We start from the raw sequence: 20,670 nt of genomic DNA, 5'->3' as shown, positions 1-20,670 counted from the left end.
TTTCACTTCAAAAAAATTTCTAGAGTCAGTTCCAGTGAACACCGGATGTACCTGGGTGGGTGTATTTAAATGAGGTGATAATTACTCTGCAATGCCATATGTTCCATTTTCTGTCACTAGTGCCTCAGCAATACTGGTCGCTAGGCACATCAGCTTACACCAGGTGTTTAGCATTGCTAGGTGAGGTGAATGCCTTACAAAATTTAAATGAACAATTTGGGCATATCAATCAATCCAACTCCCATCCATGTATATTTCCTTTCTGATTCTTCAGGGAAGGCTGCAATGAGTTGTTATTCTGGGACGTTGCTTGACCCTTTAAACTTCTGCAGGTGCTGGATTTCTGCAGCAGCAGCCATTTTGCACCCCTTTATAGACAATCTTCCAGGTAGGCATAGAAATTTGGAGTCCAGCACAATTATTATAATTAACTTGAGTCCAGAGATTGTGACAGGGTGAGCACCAACTACGAATGGCAGATAAATAGCTTGCACCAACATACTTATGGCAGCAATCATCCTGGCAACATAAAAATCTTACTGTACCCGTGTATGAATTACATTATATCAGATTATGTAATTCATGTCACATTATTTGTGTACTTATTTGTAATATAGGCAGGCTGAATGCACTTTATAGCAAATAGTCTGTGTACAGTTAACATTGGATCAAACAGAATACATGCAGTTGGCATTTGCTAGTCTGAGTTGTTACTACTGACAAAATACTTGTATAGAAAGTCAATTTTCACAACTTTGTACCATTTTCCAGATACTTGCACTCCTCAGCTGTCTCTATCCCTTTGTCAGCTATTTGTATTTTACTTAACATTTCGCCTTGGGATGCACTCATCTGTGTTGAAAACAGCAGATGCTCTTTAGATTCTTTTCAATGAAGAACTGTTTTGAGACAGCGTTGTTACAGGTACAGCACCGAATGCTGCACATATCATGAGTGCCAGGTTCTGCACAGTGCCAATATCCGCCAACATAAAAGGAATAGATGATCAACTTTTACTAAGATCTTCTTCTTGTATCACCCAGCGAATTCATATGTAAGTGACAAGAAAGTAGGTTGTAACAAAAACATTCATCAGCCTTGAACAGTCTTCAATTCCCTTTTAACTCATCTTCAAAAGAAAAGTCAATTCATTGGCTTCAGGTTCACCAGACAGTGTATGTATGCCTATATGATACAAGCCTTTACCATTCAGGCTAACTTGAGCATTCTGTGATCCTATGAGTGGCATCTGCAAGAAACCCTCTGAACCAAAACGATAGCGATTGAAAAAGAGGCAAATGCTGAACCATTTAAATAGCTCACATTTTGATCTCTATTTGTTTTCCTTATGGATGTCAGAATAGGTCATAATTGATTTCAGTGTAATAGTATAAAGTACAATCTCAGTAGGCTCAAATTCTGTATCAAACTCTTTATGATAATTTAAGCTTAGAAAAATACAAAACTGTAAAAGAATCTGCGGGATCAGCAATTCATACAGCTGGCCTGTAAAACATTTCAGTCATCCACTCGCTCAAATACTTCATTTTCCCATAAATATTTCCACATGATCTGTCTTCACTGCTTCCTTGTACTGAGCACTCCACATATTCATCATTTCTGTGCAACGCATTAAATCTAAACTGTCTGTACAATTTATGTCTTCTAAGCTTGAGTCGAGTTCCCAGCTTGTGGCAATCTTACCGATATTCAATTTATCCATTTCCATAACAAACATGAAAAAAATCTTCACTGAGCCATCTCTTCTATACAGTAAACTGTCCCAGGAACTTCATCTTTTTCTCCTAGGTCAGATACCTTCAACTCAGGATCAGTTTGATTGCTAACTTTCTGCTAGCCTGCGATATTTGGATACGCTTGCTGTTACAATGATTGGAGATATACCAGATATTACAGATGCAGACGTACCAATGCCTTGCAGAGACTCTGTCGCCTCCTGGTGTTTGTGTTTTATCTCTTCAGCTATACATCCTAAAATCCAGTTAGTTTTCCTTATTATTGCCATACACTGTGCTGTTGCTTTCAGTAAGCTGTCCACCGTTAATAATGAAGAATATGAATGTATATAGTGCCTTTTGTATCCTAAGGATGTCCCAAAGCACTTGTGAGCCACGGAAGTGCAATCACTATTGTAATGTTGGCAAACAAAGCAGCCAATTATCACATGGCAAGGTCTCACAAGTAGCAATTACCAGATAATCTGCTTTCAGTAATGTTGGTTGAGGGATAACGGTTCTCCAGGACATTAGAAGAACTCTCCTGCTCTTCTTCAAATAGTACAATGGAATATTTTATGTTGACCTGCACCAGTGCCTGGTGTTCATGAAGTATCCTTCAGTGGAGGTCACTTTGAATTCAGGTGACTGTATCTCTGTATGCTGGTTCCTGAGATGGATCTGAAACTGATTCAGCCACATCTGCTGTGACTGTAGACCAGCTTTTTGGCACATGCATGGGGTGAACACCAAATAGAGTGGTTATGATGTTGTTTTGAGACACAGCAGCTTCATTGTGGCTACTCTGAGCACACCCTTGCTGTTGGGAATTGATCTGTGGTAAGTTTCTGAGCAGCAATGAGATTTTGAATCATTCTGTTATGTTTCTTTCAATCTAACCCCCGAACTGAACATGAAAGCCTGAGCATTCATGAGAGACACTACAACTGTACTTAGGGTGCATGTAATGAATTGTATATCAATAGTTATATGCAGTTGATGGGCATGAATTGGGGTTTCACTTGAGAAGACATAAAAAGACAATAAAACTGGGGTATAGTTGGGTTAGGAGATGTATACTTGTAATGCTTCATTCTGTAAATAAATGTTAGACTGAGTAAAGATTGGATCCTTCACCAACTGGCTTTCTTGAATATAACAAATGCCACTCCAACTGGAGTTGCCACCTGTGTCATGGAAGATTGCAGCCCCAGACATATATGCAATTAGTTGATTATTTCAAATGCCTTGTCACAAACTACATATTGTGGACAAACAAGGGACCTGTTTGGATGGCTTGAGGCTGTTGAAGAGGAATTTTCTAGAGTATTTTTTCCCTAATTGGCCTAGGGTTTTTGTTTGCCTCTCCTGGGAAATTACTTCGGCGGGATCATGGGGTGATAGATGGGAAGTGTCCAGTCATGATGCTGTAGCTATCACGAGTGTGGAGCAGTCTTGATAAAACAGCTGGTTCTTTTCATGCCTGTCAATTTTCTATGTTTATTTGAAGATCTTGTTAAAGCAGAAGCCTCCTTTTATAAAGCATAATCTGAGAGGTTCAAAGTCCTAGTTACAACAGCTGGGAAAAGAATCAAGCTCGTCCTCTAACCAGTAGGTTCTTTTTGTTTTTTCATTATTGGCACTACCTGTTCCCCCTCATGCATATTCTCTAACTCTCCTGATGCTATCTCCTCCAGCTGACTGACTGATCCTCTGGGATAGATGTCGCTATGCTAGTGCGTGCGACAGTTGACGTGAATGACACAAGGCTCTGTGACCTGCTGGGTTGTTCTGTTGGCAGATTAATCTTTCAGGGGTACAAAAACAGAAACTATACTGGCTGGAAAAGACCCCATCAAACGGTATTTATGTTGCAATCTACAGTGTGACAAATTTGCACTTGCTTGTATAAATTATGCATGAGTAAGTGAGTGGAGGAGACACAGAATTGTAAAGTGCTAGACCTTAGCTTGGCATTGACCACCAGTTTCACTCATTCTTTGTTCAGAATTCATAGTATCCAGTGTAACCTCTTGAAAGGGAGTCATGAGCTTGACATTTTGGTGGTGTCCCCTAGTTTAAGTCTTCTCCTTTCTGTTATCAGCATCTCATTCTTGAAACACAGAAAGTTGTCTTTGGAGATTGCAAGTTTAAAGGGCAAATCAAGCAACATATTACTGCCCATGGTGTCAAGGAGGAACTCCAAGAGGTGAAGAGCCAGCAAGCCTTGCTCTTTGCCTCGGAGGCTTCCAAGATCATCTTCTGGTCCAGAGTCCATCCGTGGAGCAGGATGAGACGTGCTCATGTTTCTTCTTCCAAAAGGGACCCAGAGGGAGCTCTGTGATCAGCAGCCTGAAGGAAGAAGACAGCTCAGTAAAGTCATCGCGGCCCGACATTTTGAGGATCAGCGAATCCTTTTACGCTGGATTGTACGATATGAAGCCCACAGACAGCACAGCCTCCCAGTCCTTCCTGTCCTCTATCAAGGAGGTCTTAGACGACAGTACACGGGACAGTCTGCACAAACTGCTAACTTCTGACGAACTGACTAAGGCCCTTGAATCCTTCGAGAAGAGTAAAACTCCCGGAAGTGATGGCCTACCGGCTGAGTTGTATTTGGCTCTGTGGGACTGGATCAGCCCAGACCTGCTCGAAGTGTATGAGAGTATGCTTCTGGCCGGCAGCATGTCAGAATCCATGAGGAAAGGCATCATCACCCTCATCTACAAGTGGAAGGGGGAAAGGGAGGAAATTAGAAATTGGCGACCCATCTTACTGTTGAATGTGGACTATAAGATTCTGTCCAGGGTCATCGCCTGGACCAGGAGAAGGTATTGCACACCTTCATGGTGGATGTTCTCTCCAAAATGGGGTTTGGAGAGGAAGTCCGCAACTGGATCCAACTGCTCTACACTAACATCAGCAGTGCAGTTTCAATCAATGGGCGGGAATCAGAAAGCTTTCCAATTAAATCTGGAGTCAGGCAGGGCTGCCCTCTCTCCCCTGTCCTGTTTGTGTGTCGCATAGAACCGTTTCCTGAGTCCATCAGGAAAGATCCATGCATAAGAGGAGTGACAATCCTTGTCAATGGAGGCACTCAGGTCAAAGCTTCCCTTTGATGTCACCGTCTTCTGCTTGGATCTGGCCTCAGGAGCCAAGGTAAATCATGGCAAGAATGAGGCCATGTTCTTTGGGAACTGGGCTGACTAATTCTTTGTTCCCTTCACTGTCAGGTCAGACGGCCTGAAGGTGCTGGAGATACGGTCTGGAGGGACCAGGGCATGCATTCAAAACTGGTAGGAGAAAGTGGCTGTGGTGAAAAGAATACTGGGCATGTGGGAGCGACGTTTCCTCTCCATTGCAGGTAAGAGCCTGGTCATCAGGTGTGAGGCACTCTTGGTGTTGCTGTACGTGGCGCAGGTCTGGCCCATTCCTCACTCAAGTGCGGTGCCGATCACTTGAGCCATCTTTCGCTTTATCTGGAGGTCGAAATTGGATTGTGTTTGCAGAGACACAATGTACAAGCCTCTAGATAAAGGCAGAAAAATCGAGCCCAACATCACCCTCATCCTGATGGCCACTTTTGTGTGTGGCTGCATCAAGCTGTGCGTAGACTCTCAGTACGCAAACACCAAGTGTCACTATGTGCTGAGGTTCTACCTGTCCCCAGTGTTGTGAAGGATGGGTCTGGCCACACTGCCGCAGAATGCTCCAAGTAGTTGGAGCGTGCCATACCACCTGTCCCTCGTGGAAACATTTATGCAGATAAACAACTTTGACCACAAACCCAGTAGGCAGTGGTCTGCATGTAACGTCCTAGAGGCCCTGAGGGAAAAGGAGATGGTGGATCCTGTCAGATGGTTCTCCAAGCAGACTGTCAAAGTCATTTGGCAGAATGCCTCATTGCCAGAACTTTCTAACAGGCACCAAGATGTAACTTGGCTGGCGGTGAGAAAGGCCCTCCCCATCAGATCCTTCCTGCATGCCAGGAGTCTCACCACCTCTGCACGTTGCCCTTGAGGTGGCTGTGGTGGGGAAGAGACTGTTGTTCACCTCCTCATGGAATGTGCCTTTGTAAAGAAGGTCTGGAGAGAAATGCAGTGGTTTTTGTCAAGATTCATTCCGAGCATTTCTGTGACACAGGACTCTGTTCTTGACAGGCTGTTCTCAGGGGGACACACCGAGACAAACATCAACTGCAGCTGGAGGATTATCGACTCAGTGAAAGACACTCTTCGGTCTGCCCGAAACTTGCTTTCTTCCAGTGCAAAGAGTTGTCCCCGACCGAGGGTTGCAGACTGGCATATCCCAAGGTCCAGGATTAGGTGATGAGGGAGGCACTCAAGCTTGCTGCACCCACCGCAAAGGCGCAATGGGGATAGACCAGTGCGTAAGGCCTTTCAGCCATAGTACACCAAAGGGCAGGTAACGGTGTAGGACCTCTCGTGATGTAAGCTTGTTCTTAAATTTATATAGTTAATACAATTATTTTGAGGCAGCTCAAAGTGCAACATACTCTGTGGAAAAAGTTAATTGTTTATTTCATTTTCTGTTCTGGCAATTTGAATTGTATTTTATAATGTTTTAGATTTCTTTTGAACAAAGTATATTTTTGCAAAAAAGAAGTATGGATCAGAGCAGCTGCTGCAGAGGCACAATGGGGTAAGGGTCGCTATCTAAGGCCTTTCAACCATAGTGCACTGAGCTAAAATTGTATAGAACCCCTCGAGCTGTATGAATCACGTTGAATGTGTACATTAAATATTACATCTATCATCATTGTATTGAAGCACCTCAGAGTGCAACATATCTATGTAGAAAATTTGAATATCATTGCACTGTGATGGCCATCTTGAAATATTTTGTCATGTTCTTTTCGAAATGTTATGAATAAAATATATTTTTGCAAAAAACAAAACCATATAAACCAATATGATATTCCTAGTTTTATACATTTTTGGTTCATACATTTTATACATTTTTGGTTTACCTGGTGCCTTTACACTCATTCGCCATTAGCCTGAGCAAGTGGAAAACATACCCTACCATTCTTCCCATCCATAATTAACCACATTGTTCTTTAATCCATTTTGATTAAGCCAAGCTGAATTTTTATTGTAGGTCATCCACAGTTCCTTAAGTATTTCCCATTTTTCTACAGTAGATTTATCATTATTATGTTTGAACCTTTTGAACGCATTTTACATTCCTTTCAAATATGCATTTTAAAGTTGGGGACGTGCAGTGAAAGAGAGCTAGCACATGGGCCAAATGGTCCCTTCTGTGTTCTAATTTTCTATGATTCTATAATTTTTGTGTCATTTTTAAATTTTTGTACATTCATAGGAGTATACCAGTTCTAATAATAACATGATCACCAGATCCCGAATGCTTCTTTACTTTTATCTTTGGAACCAGACCAAGGGTATTTTTGAAGATTGAATCCAGAACAGCCTATAACTCTGGGCTGTTCAACACACTAAGTAGCAATCATACACCAACTCTGCAAATGAGAACAGGTTTCCTCTGTTGTATTTTTAGTTAATGCCTGTGTGATTCAAGCCCCTCAAGAATTTAAATTCTGGTCTTTCAGGCCATCTGATGCCTCTAACAAATAATAATAATTGCTTTATTTTCTTTAATATCTGTAACAAATGATATTACCTTTGGTATGCTCAGTCATCTAGGAGGATGGTAGTTAATGCTTCAATGTAGAGTCTTAAAATGTGACAAGTAAAATGTCACCTATTCAGGAATTACCACTGTAAACGTAAATGATGATCCAAAATTTGATGAGGAAATAACAGTGGGTTAAATGCATAAGTGCGCAAAAAACTCAGCACTTTGTGGCAAGGAAGAGATGTGTCATGAGTTGCAAATCACCATAAATTGCTGGATGATTTGGGCCACTCAGTTGCCTCGTGAAACTGGAGCTCGACAACAACCTCCCCATTAGTTTCAAGAAATGGCCCCATTTGCACTGTTGAAACAAATTAAACTCAGCGCAGAAAGTTAGGGCTGGTGTTTAGTGACATTAAGGACCCTTTTAAGAATGAGATTTATGTTCCTATAATGCTACTCAACCTCAGGGGTTCAGAAAGGAAACCATTCAAACTGTAGTCTCACTCCTGCAGCTGGTAAGAAGTTTTCAAAACTTCAAATGTTTTAATTCTTTTTCTTATTTTTCCTTTCTGCCTGTTTTTCTCCCAATTTTGTAATCCAATTTTTCTTTCACTTTGTTTCTCTTTCTATAACTAATCTGACTCTGATTTGCCCTTGTTCTTTCTCCATAACTCCTCTGTTTCTTTTTTTACTTTTAAATTTCATTTGTTAGGGAACTAGACTGCTGGTCCCTCAATCACCAAGATGCCAGCTGCCCAGTTGTACTCACTGCCTGTTAGCAACCATGGTCGTGCAAGTTTCAATTGACCCAGCATACAAAGCCTTTTTGGGGAGTCAGTTCCAGATTGCCACTAACATTTGTGCGGAAAAATGCTTCCTGATTTCACTCCTAAATGACCTAACTCTAATTTTATTATGTCCTCTATTTCTGGTTCTGGATCCCTAAACTCCAAAACAGGAAATTGTTTCACTATATTTACCTGATTGAATCTCTTAATAATGTTAAATACTTCGGTTAGATCACCTCTGAACCTTCCAGTTCAAGGGAATAAGAGCCAACTTTATGCAACCTGGCCTTATATTTTAACCCTTTAAACCATGGGATCTCTATTCTCCTGTAAAGAGTCCTAATTTCTCTAATCTCTTCTCATGAGTAAAGCCTTGTATCCTTTATGCCATCATTGTAAATCTCTCCATGACCTTGACATTTCTCCTAAAATAGGGTGTCCAAAATGTATACAATATCTGAATTGCAACCCAAATAGTAATTGGTTTAAGATTGGTGAATTCTCAGTAGAAAAATCCAAATAAAGTATCTCTATCATAGTTGCTGACCTGCACCCTTCAGTATGTCTTATATTTGGTGACCTTTGTCTCTTAGTCTTGCTTAGCGTTGATAACCTAAACCTTTCATTTCTCTTAGATTTGGTGATCTTTGTCTTTCAGTTTTTGAAATATTGCTGGCTTGCATACTTCAATCTATCTTGGATTTGATAATCTGAACCTTGGAAGCGTTAGATTTGTGTATCTAAACCTTACAGCCTCAGATTTAACCCCATGCCTCTCTAAGTCTCTCTTTTTGATTTGGTGATCTGCACTGCTCAATCCACATTAGATTCAATGACTTCAGCACATAAAAAGTCCCTTAGATTTGACAAGTGGATATTTGTTTGTTGGATTTATATAGTTTGCATTTCCCAATTACTCTTAGATATGCAATCTGCACCTCTTGGTCTCTTTATATTTCATGACCTCTGCTTCTGTGCTTCCATAAGGTTTGTTGACCTCAATGTTTGAGACTTGATTTACATCTCGCGACTCTCTTAGATTTGGGTATCTGGGCCCTCAGTCTATGTTAGACTTGACAACTTGTGTCTCAGTCTCTTATTTCTGAACATGCATCTCTCAATTTTTTACAATTGATCTCTGACTTGCTATCTGCATTAGATTTGATGATCCACATTTCTCAGTCTCCGTCATTCTGCGCATCTCAATGTTTCATTTCTCTGTTATATTTCATTACCATCATGTCTTCGTCTCCCTTAGCATTGGTTATGTGTCTCTCGGTCCATATTGGATATGATACATGAATTTTTTTAGCCTTTATTAAATTGGTGACCTGTAGTTTTCCGTGTCTTTGATACTTTATGGCCCACATCTCAGTTTCTATTAGATTTGATGACCGGCTCCTCTCATAGATTTGGTATCTGCATCTCAAAGTTTCTTAGATTTTTGGAACTATACTTCTCTAACTCTTTCGGATCTGCACATAATTCAGTCAATATTGTACAGAGACCTAGATACTAATCGTAATAGAGTCAGCACAGTACTGTGCTGTAGAATCATACAGTAATAGAGTCACAATAGATTCATCCAGTAAACACAGAGGTAGCACTAAAGAACTGTGGACTGAACACAACAGAGTAAATACTGCAACATAAACAGTCCACATAAATTCCTATGATTGTTTCACCATTACATCAAATATTAACAAATGGCTTGAAGTTGTTGGAATTTGTTCCTTTTCCAGCATCTGTTTAGTTAATTTTTTACCATTCAGAATAAGAGTCAGCAGTCTGAACATTTCACTAATTCTTTAGTCTTACTTACATGAGCTGTGACACAGATGTTGGCTCTTTTATTCTGCTAATGGACAGTAGACAACCGTTGCATTAGCTGAGTGTTCACTTGTTGATCTTTGCTGTTGAAGTTTTCAGTATGTGTGCTAACGACGTACAGGGAAATGAAGCTAGTTCAGGAATCTCTTCGCACTGGTTTCAATTTTTTTTTCTTTTGTCCTCTGTTGGCACAGAATTGCATTACAAAATCACCCTTGCAGTCTTCCAGCTCAGTAAGCAACAGCAGTAAATAGTACAGGAATGTTGAGTCTCTATCTTTTCCTTTTGCTCTCACTCTCTCTGTCACACAGTCCAGAATGGTTCCACAGAGGACAGTCAATATTCATGGTAAGCTCCGAAAACAGAGCCAAGCCTTTCTGTGATTGAAGTGGGAAGGCCATTAGCAGTAGATGTTTATCAACAGCCAATCAGAAAGTACTGGAATTAACAGCTGCTACAATGCTCATTATCCCCCTCTCGCTCTCAGTGCTGGAGGTACCTCAAAGGGTGGGTGATAATGAAGACAGAATGCCAGTGTGAAGCAGACAAAATGTTACTGTGAGCTTCTATTTATGAAACAAGTGCATATTTCCTTCCATTCAAAGCTTTGTCACTCAGCCTCCATTTAAATAAATTTTAACACTGAAATGGGCACATTATAATGTTCAAGACCTGAACACAAAGTGGATATACGCACTATATTGCTATTTATAATAAAACATATAAGCCCTGATTTTAACTCAGGGTGGCAGTTCTTCAAGGGGATGGAGGGTGGGGTGGAGGGCTGGTGTTGTTGGCCAAAGCGGCGGCAAATCTTCCCGACTTCAGCAGCTTCAGGCTCAAGAAATGTTAACTTCCAGGACTTATTTGCATATGCAAAAGGAGGGAAATGGCATCTGGACGGCAGGCTGGGGGGAATGGAATGTTGGGTGGCAGGAGGCCATTGCCGGGGACTGAAAGAACTTGGGTAAGAGGTTGGGAGGGCTTCGTGAGAGCATTGCAGTTAGCAGGAGGTAAAGGCAGGGCAGGGAAGACTAATACAAAAGCAAAAGACTATGAATGCTGGAAATCTGAAATCAAACAGAAAATGCTAGGAATCCATGAGGAAAGGCATCATCACCCTCATCTACAAGCACAAGGGGGAAAGGGAGGAAATTAGAAATTGGCGACCCATTTCACTGTTGAATGTGGACTATAAGATTCTGTCCAAGGTCATTGCTAATTGGGTCAAGTCCGCTCTGGAAATGGTGATCCACCCTGACCAGACCTGCACTGTGCCGGGCAGGAAGATCCCTGACAGCCTAGCGATGCTCAGGGATACGACTGCCCATGTGCAGGACAGGGGTGTGGACACCTGCCTCATCAGCCTGGATCAGGAGAAGGCCTTTGACAGAATATCGCACACCTACATGGTGAATGTGCTCTCCAAAATGGGGTTTGGGGACGGAATTCGCAATTGGATCCAACTGCTCTACACTAACATCAGTAGCGCAGTCTCAATCAATGGGTGGGAAGCAGATAGCTTTCCTATTAAATCTGGAGTCAGGCAGGGCTGTCCTCTCTCGCCTGTCCTTTTTGTGTGTTGCATAGAACCCTTTGCTGAGTCCATCAGGAAGGATCCGGGCATAAGAGGAGTGACAATCCCAGGCAGTGGAGGCACTCAGGTCAAAGCCTCCCTGTACATGGATGATGTCGCCATCTTCTGCTCGGATCCGCTGTTGGTGCGCAGACTGATCCACATCTGCGACCAGTTCGAACTAGCCTCAGGAGACAAGGTAAATCGTGGGAAGAGCGAGGCCATGTTCTTTGGGAACTGGGCTGACTGATCCTTTGTCCCCTTCACCATCAGGGCTGACGGCCTGAAGGTGCTGGGGATATGGTTCGGAGGGACCGGGGCATGCGTTAGAAACTGGAAGGGGCGAGTGTCTATGGTGAAAAGAAAACTGGGCATGTGGGAGCTCCCTCTCCATTGCGAGTAAGAACCTGGTCATCAGGTGTGAAGCACTCTCGCTGTTGCTGTACGTGGTGCAGGTCTGGCCCATTCCAGACTCCTGCGCGATGGCGATCAGCCGAGCCATCTTTCGCTTTATCTGGAGGTCGAAAATGGATCGTGTCCGCAGGGACGCGATGTACAAGCCTCTAGATAAAGGGGGAAAAAACGTGCCCAACATCGCCCTCATACTGATGGCCACCTTTGTGTGCGGCTGCATCAAGCTGTGTGTAGACCCTCGGTACGCAAACACCAAGTGTCACTACGTGCTGAGGTTCTACCTGTCCCCGGTGTTGTGAAGGATGGGTCTGGCCACGCTGCTGCGGAACTCTCCAAGTAGTTGGACCGTGCCGTACCACCTGTCCCTCGTGGAAAAATTTATGCAGAGAAACACCTTTGACCACAAGTCCATCAGGCAGTGGTCAGCACATAATGTCTTAGAGGCCCTGCAGGAAAAGGAGAGGGTGGATCCTGTGGGATGGTTCCCCGAGCAGACTGTCAAAGTCATTTGGCACAATGCCTCATCGCCAGAACTTTCCAACAAGCACCAAGACGTAGCTTGGCTGGTGGTGAGAAAGGCCCTCCCCGTCAGATCCTTCCATCACGCCAGGAGTCTCACCCCCTCTGCACGTTGCCCTCGAGGTGGCTGTGGTGGGGATGAGACCGTTGTTAACCTCCTTGTGGATTGTGCCTTTGCAAAGAAGGTCTGGAGAGAGATGCAGTGGTTTCTGTCGAGGTTCGTCCCGAGCAGTTCTGTGACACAGGACTCTGTGCTCCATGGGCTGCTCCCAGGGACACACACCTAGACAAACATCGACTGCAGCTGGAGGATCATCAACTCAGTGAAAGACGCTCTTTGGTCTGCCTGAAACTTGTTGGTCTTCCAGCGCAGAGAGTTGTCCCTGACCGAGTGTTGCAGACTGGCACATTCCAAAGTCCAGGACTACGTGCTGAGGGACGCACTAAAGCTTGGAGCAGCCGCCGCAAAGGCGCAATGGGGAAGGGTTGCTGTCTAAGACCTTTCTGCCACAGTGCACTGAGGGGCTGGGAACTGTTGAGATCCCCTCGGGCTGTACAGCTCAAAATGAATGTCTGCATTGAATGCTAATTGTATTATAAATGTATTGAAGCACCTCAGAGTGCAACATGATGTGTGTTGATAACTCCAATACCATTGTCTGATTGTCTGCATTGACCATATTGAAATGATTGTAATATTCATTGATTGTATTGATGCACCTTGTGATACATGTTGTAAAAGTTGAATGTGATTGGACTTACGTGATAGTGATTTTGAAATGGTTTGGAATGTTCTTCCAGATATTTTATGAATAAAGTATATTTTTCAAAAAAAAAGTCAGCAACTGTGACGGCATCTGTGGAGAGAGAAGCAGAGTTAGTGTTTCAGGTATGTAACCTTTCATCAGAATTGTTCTGATGAAAAGTAATCAACCCAAAACGTCAATTATGTCTCTCTTTCCACAGATGCTGCCAAATCTACTATTTCCAGTATTTTCTGTTTTTATTTCAGGGAAGACCTACACTTGTGTCTTGCAGTTTTCTGTCAAATTTGTGAGATATGCCCCTCGGTCTCTGTTAGATTTCATGATCTGTGCCTCTGAAACTTCATTATGTTTGCTGATATGAGGCCCCTAGTCCTTGAGACTTGATGACCTACATGTCAAAGGGCAGCTTATGTTAAATGACTTAAGTCCCACAGGGAAAGCTTTTGCAGCCTCTTCTATCCTCGGCTCCTCTTCACACAACGGGCTTCCCAGCACAAGTCTCTAGTTAAAATTGCAATTGGGCACTGGTCACATCATCGGAGTCCAACGTGTCTAGTTAAAGAAGGACCCTGCCAGAAGAACAGGCTAAAATTGGGACACATGGGGAGACAGTGGGACTTTGGTTCGTAAGATCTAAGGGGAATTTTAATTGACCTTTTGCCTCTTTATTCAAGGCTGTCAGGTTACAATCGATCCTGAAGCCTCCCACTTCACTGTCATGTCATATTGATTTTAAAGAACAAGTGATGTATAACAGCCAATTTCTGGTGAACTTTGAAATTCAAAAAGATGGGAGTACACATTTACACCAGTTCATGTTATAGGAAAAGTATTGTTAGAAGATGATGAATAATTATGAAGAAAAGCCTTATTTACATTGAGATGGAAAACATATGTTATGGCAATAGGCAAACCATAGAACTCCCTGGCAACACAGTATATTGTGCAACACATTTCCGGCCTAGAAATTTTGTTCTCTTTTGGCACAAAATCATGCAGTCTGGATGAGGTTTCATTTCTGCAGGGTTTCTGCCCTTTATAGTGCATGTTCAAGCTTTCTAATAGGAATTGCAGGTACTTCTTTAGACCCCTGGCCCTCACCCATACCTAGTCATGGCATCACAGGAAAAATCAGGATTGAAGGACCCCACCAGATATGTCACAAGTTCAATGGGCTCTATACCCAGTGTAATGAAAGCTTGCATGATGCAGGTATACTCGTATAATTAGAGCAATAGCATCATTTCTCCATAGCAACTGATGTCAGAGAGATCAATTTCCTGCAGAAATGTGGAAAAATAAGTATAGGATTCAAAATTTTCTTTGGGCAGAATGATCTGCCCTTTGCCCCCACTCACCGCCCCAACCAACCACCTCCCTATTCCAAGTAGCACAAAGTAACAGTCCAATAACCCACAGGGCAGATACTCCGAGGACACTGTAAATGACATCAGCATTTGTCCAGTAATGACCCTGTCTTTGGGATGTGATATAAGGTCAGTGCCAAATCAGTTTGATGAGTGAAAGTTCTATTTCTTGCACTTATAGTGATGGAACTAATTGCATTTTTCAGCTTTTTTTATGTTTTCCTAACAACGTTATCAAGTTACACAATGCACTTTAAACATTAATACTGAAAATCAAAACATTAACAGAGATTTTCTGTATAGTAGTTCCCCAACAGCTCCCCACCCCTCCCCCCCACCCCTCCCCACCCCGCCATCATAATGACACTTCCTATGGATGATGTAGCCAACAAAGGTACTTTTGACAGGACTGTCCAAAGGGCCACACTTCACAAACCAATCATCCTTGTGTAAACAATCTGGCTATGATAGCACTTGCGGAAGTGACTACCATATGTCCTGGTGAATCACAGAATCACAATGCAGAAGAGGCCCTTCGGCCCATTGAGTCTGCACCGACACGTGAGAAACACCTGACCTACCTACCTAATCCCATTTACCAGCACTTGGCCCATAGCCTTGAATATTATGACATGCCAAGTGCTCATCCAGGCACTTTAGAAAGGATGTGAGGCAACCCGCCTCCACCACCCTCCCAGGCAGCGCATTCCAGACCGTCACCACCCTCTGGGTAAAAAAGTTTTTCCTCACATCCCCCCTAAACCTCCTGCCCCTCACATTGCACTTGTGTCCCCTCGAGACTGACCCTTCGACTAAGGGGAACAGCTGCTCCCTATCCACCCTGTCCATGCCCCTCATAATCTTGTACACCTTGATCAGGTTGCCCCTCAGTCTTCTCTGCTCCAACGAAAACAACCCAAGTCTATCCAACCTCTTCATAACTTAAATGTTTCATCCCAGGCAACATCCTGGTGAATCTCCTCTGCACCCCCTTCAGTGTAATCACATCCTTCCTGTAATGTGGCGACCAGAACTGCACACAGTACTCCAGCTGTGGCCTCACCAAGGTTCTATACAACTCCAACATAACCTCCCTACTTTTGTAATCTATGCCTCAATTGATAAAGGCAAGTGTCCCAAATTCCTTTTTCGCCACCCCACTAACATGCCCCTCCACCTTCAGAGATCTATGGACACACACGCCAAGGTCCCTTTGTTCCTCAGAACTTCCTAGTGTCATGCCATTCATTGAATACTTCCTTGTCAAATTACTCCTTCCAAAGTGTATCACCTCACACTTTTCAGGGTTAAATTCAATCTGCCACTTATCTGCCCATTTGACCATCCCGTCTATATCTTCCTGTAGCCCAAAACACTCAACCTCACTGTTAACCACCCAGCCAATCTTTGTGTCATCCGCAAACTTACTAATCCTACCCCCCACATAGTCATCTGTGTCGTTTATATAAGTGACGAATAATAGGGGACCCAGCACAGATCCCTGTGGTATACCATGGACACTGGCTTCTAGTCACTAAAGCAGTGTTCTGTCATCACCTTCTGTCTCCTACAGTTAAGCCAATTTTGAATCCACCTTATAAAATTACCCTGTATCCCATGTGCATTTGCTTTCTTTATAAGTCTCCCATGTGGGACCTTGTCAAAGGCTTTGTTGAAATCCATATAAACTACATCAACTGCACTACCCTCATCTACACACCTGGTCACCTCCTCAAAAAATTCAATCAAATTTGTTAGGCATGACCTCCCTCTGACAAAGCCATGCTGACTATCCCTGATCAAACCTTGCTTCTCCAAGTGGAGATAGATTTTCTCCTTCAGAATTTTCTCCAATAGTTTCCCACCACTGACGTGAGACTCACTGGCCTGTAGTTCCCTGGCTTATCTCTACAACCCTTCTTAAATAGTGGAACCACATTAGCTGTTCTCCAGTCCTCTGGCACCTCCCCCGTGGCCAGAGAGGAATTAAAAATTTGGGTCAGAGCCCCTGCGATCTCCTCCCTTGCCTCCCTCAGCAGCCTGGGACACAAATCATCCGGACCTGGAGATCTGTCCACTTTTAACCTGCCAACACCTCCAATACCTTGTCACTCCCTATATCAATTTGCTCAAGAACCTCGCAGTCTCTCTCCCCGAGTTCCGCACCTTCAGCCTCAATCTCTTGGGTGAAGACGGATGTGAAGATGTGAAGATAAAGTCTCACCTTCACCTTGAGGACATTCTCCATTGGCACATAGTCTAGCAGTACGACTGGGAGAATGTCTGGCAGTTGTGGTGATGCCCCTCTTTTGATGCAGGGCCATCATTGTCTTGCTGACCAATAGAGTGATCTCAGCCTGCTTAAGAACTGGTTCTTGGTTTCCTTCCTCAGCACAGACTACAAGATTTTTGTCAGGGCCATGTCTGCTTGCCTTGGAATTGTGTTTGCCCAAATGATCCACCCTGACCGTCCTACATGGTTCAAGGCCAGATAATCCATGACAATATCCATTACCAGGTCGGGATCTGGTCCACCATTCCTAGAGGACTGGTTTGTCGGTTCCCTTGCTTTCCTTAGGTCAGGAGAAGACAGGGTGGGATCACAAATACCCATTCTGGACTTTGCAGGCTTTTGGGTTCAGGACGCATTATGTTGCCTGGATACGACTTCTGTATGCTGCCACAAGTGTCTGATTAAGGTTAACGGGTCCTCAATGGCATCCCTTCACTTTGGGAGAGGAGTGCATCGGGGTGTCCTATGTCCGTCCAGTTATATGCCATCTGCGTGGAGCATTTCCTTTGCCTCTTGCAGTGAAGGTTGATGGGACTGACTCTGTGTGAGCTGGGCAAGGAGGTCATGCTCCTCGTGATCCTGTTGACCTGCAAAGTATGTGTGAGTATCAGCAGGTCTACTCTGCGGTGTCCTCTACCAGGATCAACTGGGAGAAATGTTCCAGACTCCTGGTGGATAAGTGGCAGCTAGATTCCCTTGCCAGCAGATTCGGGCCTTTTGCCTGGAACACCACCTACCTCCGCTACCTGGGAGTCTATCTTAGCCCTGCCACAGAAGCCTGGCTGGTGAACTGGCAAGACCTGGAGGCCAAGGTCACCACTCGCCTAGGGCGGTAAATGGAGTTATTGTTGCCAGACTGACAACCCTTTGTTGAGATGGTAGCCACAAAAAAATCTGCTAACAAAGCATCTTCAGCTTAATTGAGTTGGATCTTACTTAGCCTCCTACTGAGGCCCCTGCGTCACAGCGGCAAATTTGGTTGATTCCATGTAACATTAAGAATTGCCAGAGTGCACAGGACACAACAAAGCTCATGAATCCCAATAATATCCGATGGTATTGCTGAAGACCTGATCACCAGAGCTAGCTAGTCCCCTAGTAATGTTTCAATACAGCAATGACACTGCCTCTACCAGACAATGAAATATTGCCCAGGTATTTCTTATTCACAAGAAACTAAACAAAGGTAACCTGGCCAATTACAGTCCTAAGAACCTCCTTCCAATCAATAAAATGATAGAAAGATAATATCAATAGTGCAATCAAGCAGAACTTTACTGCTAATAATGTGCTTGTTGATGCTTAGTTCGGGTTCTACTCAAACCACATGACTCCAGATCTCATTATAATTTTGATCTAGACATGCACAAGAGCCAGATGAGAGACAAGAGTATATGTCCTCAATATCAAGGCAGTATTCATCCAAATATGCCACCAAGGAGCTTTAGCAAAACTCAAATCAATGGAGTTGTTGTGGGGGATTCAAAGAAAAACCATCCAATGCATGCAGCCACTTCTGACACGAAAGAAGCTGGTTGTGATTGCTGCTGTCCAGTCACAAGCCAAGGTATAACTGCAGGAGATTCCTCAGGAAAGCGTTCTCAGTCCAATCAACTTCAGCTGCTTCATTAGTGACCTTCCCTCCATCTTAAACTCAGGAATGGGACTTTTCATTGGTAATTCTCCACTCACATTTCTCTAATAATGAACAGCTCCTCCTAGTCGACAAGAGGATCTGCATAATCTTTAGATTTGATCTGATAGGAAGGGGGTTAAAAACCTAAGCATTTACCTAAAATATCTTACATTACATTTCTTGGCTTTGAATTTCATCTGCTACCTCCTGTATTCTTCTGTTGTCTTCATGATCTATAAAACTGTGGTGATGCTGATATATTGTGATGGCTACAATTAAGTGTAATGTTGTGCTTAAAATGATTTGAATTCTATTCATTTAACAAAGTACTTGTTACCTTTTATTGTAATCATAAATGCAGAACCCTGCTATGGCACTAACCTTTGTATAATAGTTGTGGCCAAATGTACCTCTTGCTCTGAGTCAGACCTCCAAATTGTGGCCACCTCTTTGCTGTGGATATGGGTGGTGAAAGCTGGCACACTCTGCCAGTTGCTCATTCAAAAATGTCACCAAAGACAGATGGACACAGGCAGAGAGGCTTTTGAGAAAGGATACTGAAACAGAAAGCTGCGAGGCATGGAGGCTCAGAAAATGGCTGAGAAGGATACAATGTAAGAGTTAGAAATTGGTTTCAGTCCAGTGAGATGATCCACTGATGTGGGGAAGTGTATTAAATTCATTATACTTGAACTATTATGCAAAGGCTAGTTTTACCAATTGATGCAGGGAAGTGAATGTTACCCTGTATGTTCAGTTGCTGTGAAATAAAGCAGCTTCATAATTTTTATCAAACCTCATCTCACCAATTTTGTTTGTTCACTCCACTGTCAAGATAGATTGCAAAAGTAGAAGAGCAAAAGTAATGAATGTTCAGTTCATAAGGTGATATTATTGTTAAAACCCAGGGTTACACTACAGTACTGTACAAGTAGATACAAGGAATTTTGTCCAAGCTTTCATTGTGGTGTTATGCTGGATGTTTAGAGATGCCACTGAACTGACATCGTAGTCATGGTAGACTCAAATGTGTAACAGTGTCTCTTGATAGATTTAACTAATTGTGTCTTAGACCTTTTTATCTTACACTTTGTCAGCCCAAACACTAAAGAGAAGATATAAATGTGCACGGGCTGTTGCCACATGTTCTTCAAACTTTTTATTCCATTGTACTGCTATTTAAATCAGGAGGACTCCTTGGGGTACAGCTTCTTAGGGAGCTTTATATCACAGACATATGTTTCAAGACTACTGAGGAGAAGTGCTGTGACTTTAGAGCTTCATTTTATTTGGAACAAATAATACAAACATACCAATTAGGAGCAGGAGTAGGCCACTCGGCCCTTCAAGCCTGCTCTGCCATTCAATAAGATCATGGCTGATCTGATTGTAACTTCCCATCTCCCCGATAACCTTTCACCTCCTTGTTAATCAAGAATTTATCTAGCTGTGCCTTAAAAATATTCAAAGACTGTACTCCCACTGCCTTTTGAGGAAGAGAATTCCAAAAACTCACGATACTCTGAGAGAAAAAAATTCTCCTCATCTCTGTCTTAAATGAGTGACCCCTTATTCTTAAACTGTGACCCCCTAGTTCTAGATTCCCCCACAAGAGGAAACATCCTATCCACATCCACCCTGTCAAGACCCCACAGGATCTTAAAGGTTTTGATCATGTCACCTCTTACTGTTCTAAACTTGAGTGGATACAAGTCTAACCTGTCCAACTTTTCCTCATAAGACAACCCGTCCATCCTGGTATTAGTCTGGTAAACCTTCTCTGAACTGCTTCTAACGTATCTACGTTTTTCCTTAAATAAGGAGACCAATACTGTACACAGTACTCCAGATGTGGTCTCACCAGTGCCCCTGTACAACTGAAGCATAAACTCCCTACTTTTGTATTCAATGGCCCAAATCTTCCGGTCTCCAGATTGCCGGAAACTGGACTGATGACTGAAGATGCGCATCAGGACCCCACGGAGGTCCTGGTGTGCTGACCTCTGTGGGAATTGTCCAGGAAGTTTAAACTTTGATGAGCAATACCCCTGCTCCCCAGAATCCTTTGCGAATATCTCCAACTCTGAGCTAAAGTCAGAGACTTCGGACAGTTCCATGGCAC

The 20,670-nt window shown here is 43.1% G+C and overlaps 1 protein-coding gene across 1 annotated transcript in view; it reads right to left on the bottom strand.

The window, feature by feature from the left end:
* Nucleotides 1–10,359, bottom strand: part of slc1a6 (solute carrier family 1 member 6) — a 106,500-nt gene extending 96,141 nt beyond the window's left edge. Inside the window, exon 1 of the mRNA XM_078555833.1 lies at nt 9,969–10,359. The gene's annotated coding sequence lies outside the window, so the exon portion shown is untranslated. The remainder of the gene's footprint in view (nt 1–9,968) is intronic.
* Nucleotides 10,360–20,670: the final 10,311 nt, after the last annotated feature.

The sequence above is a fragment of the Cetorhinus maximus genome, chromosome 13 (genome assembly GCF_964194155.1).
Source record: "Cetorhinus maximus chromosome 13, sCetMax3.hap1.1, whole genome shotgun sequence".
NCBI classification, from domain to species: domain Eukaryota; kingdom Metazoa; phylum Chordata; class Chondrichthyes; order Lamniformes; family Cetorhinidae; genus Cetorhinus; species Cetorhinus maximus.
This window is presented reverse-complemented; position numbering and strand designations above follow the sequence as displayed.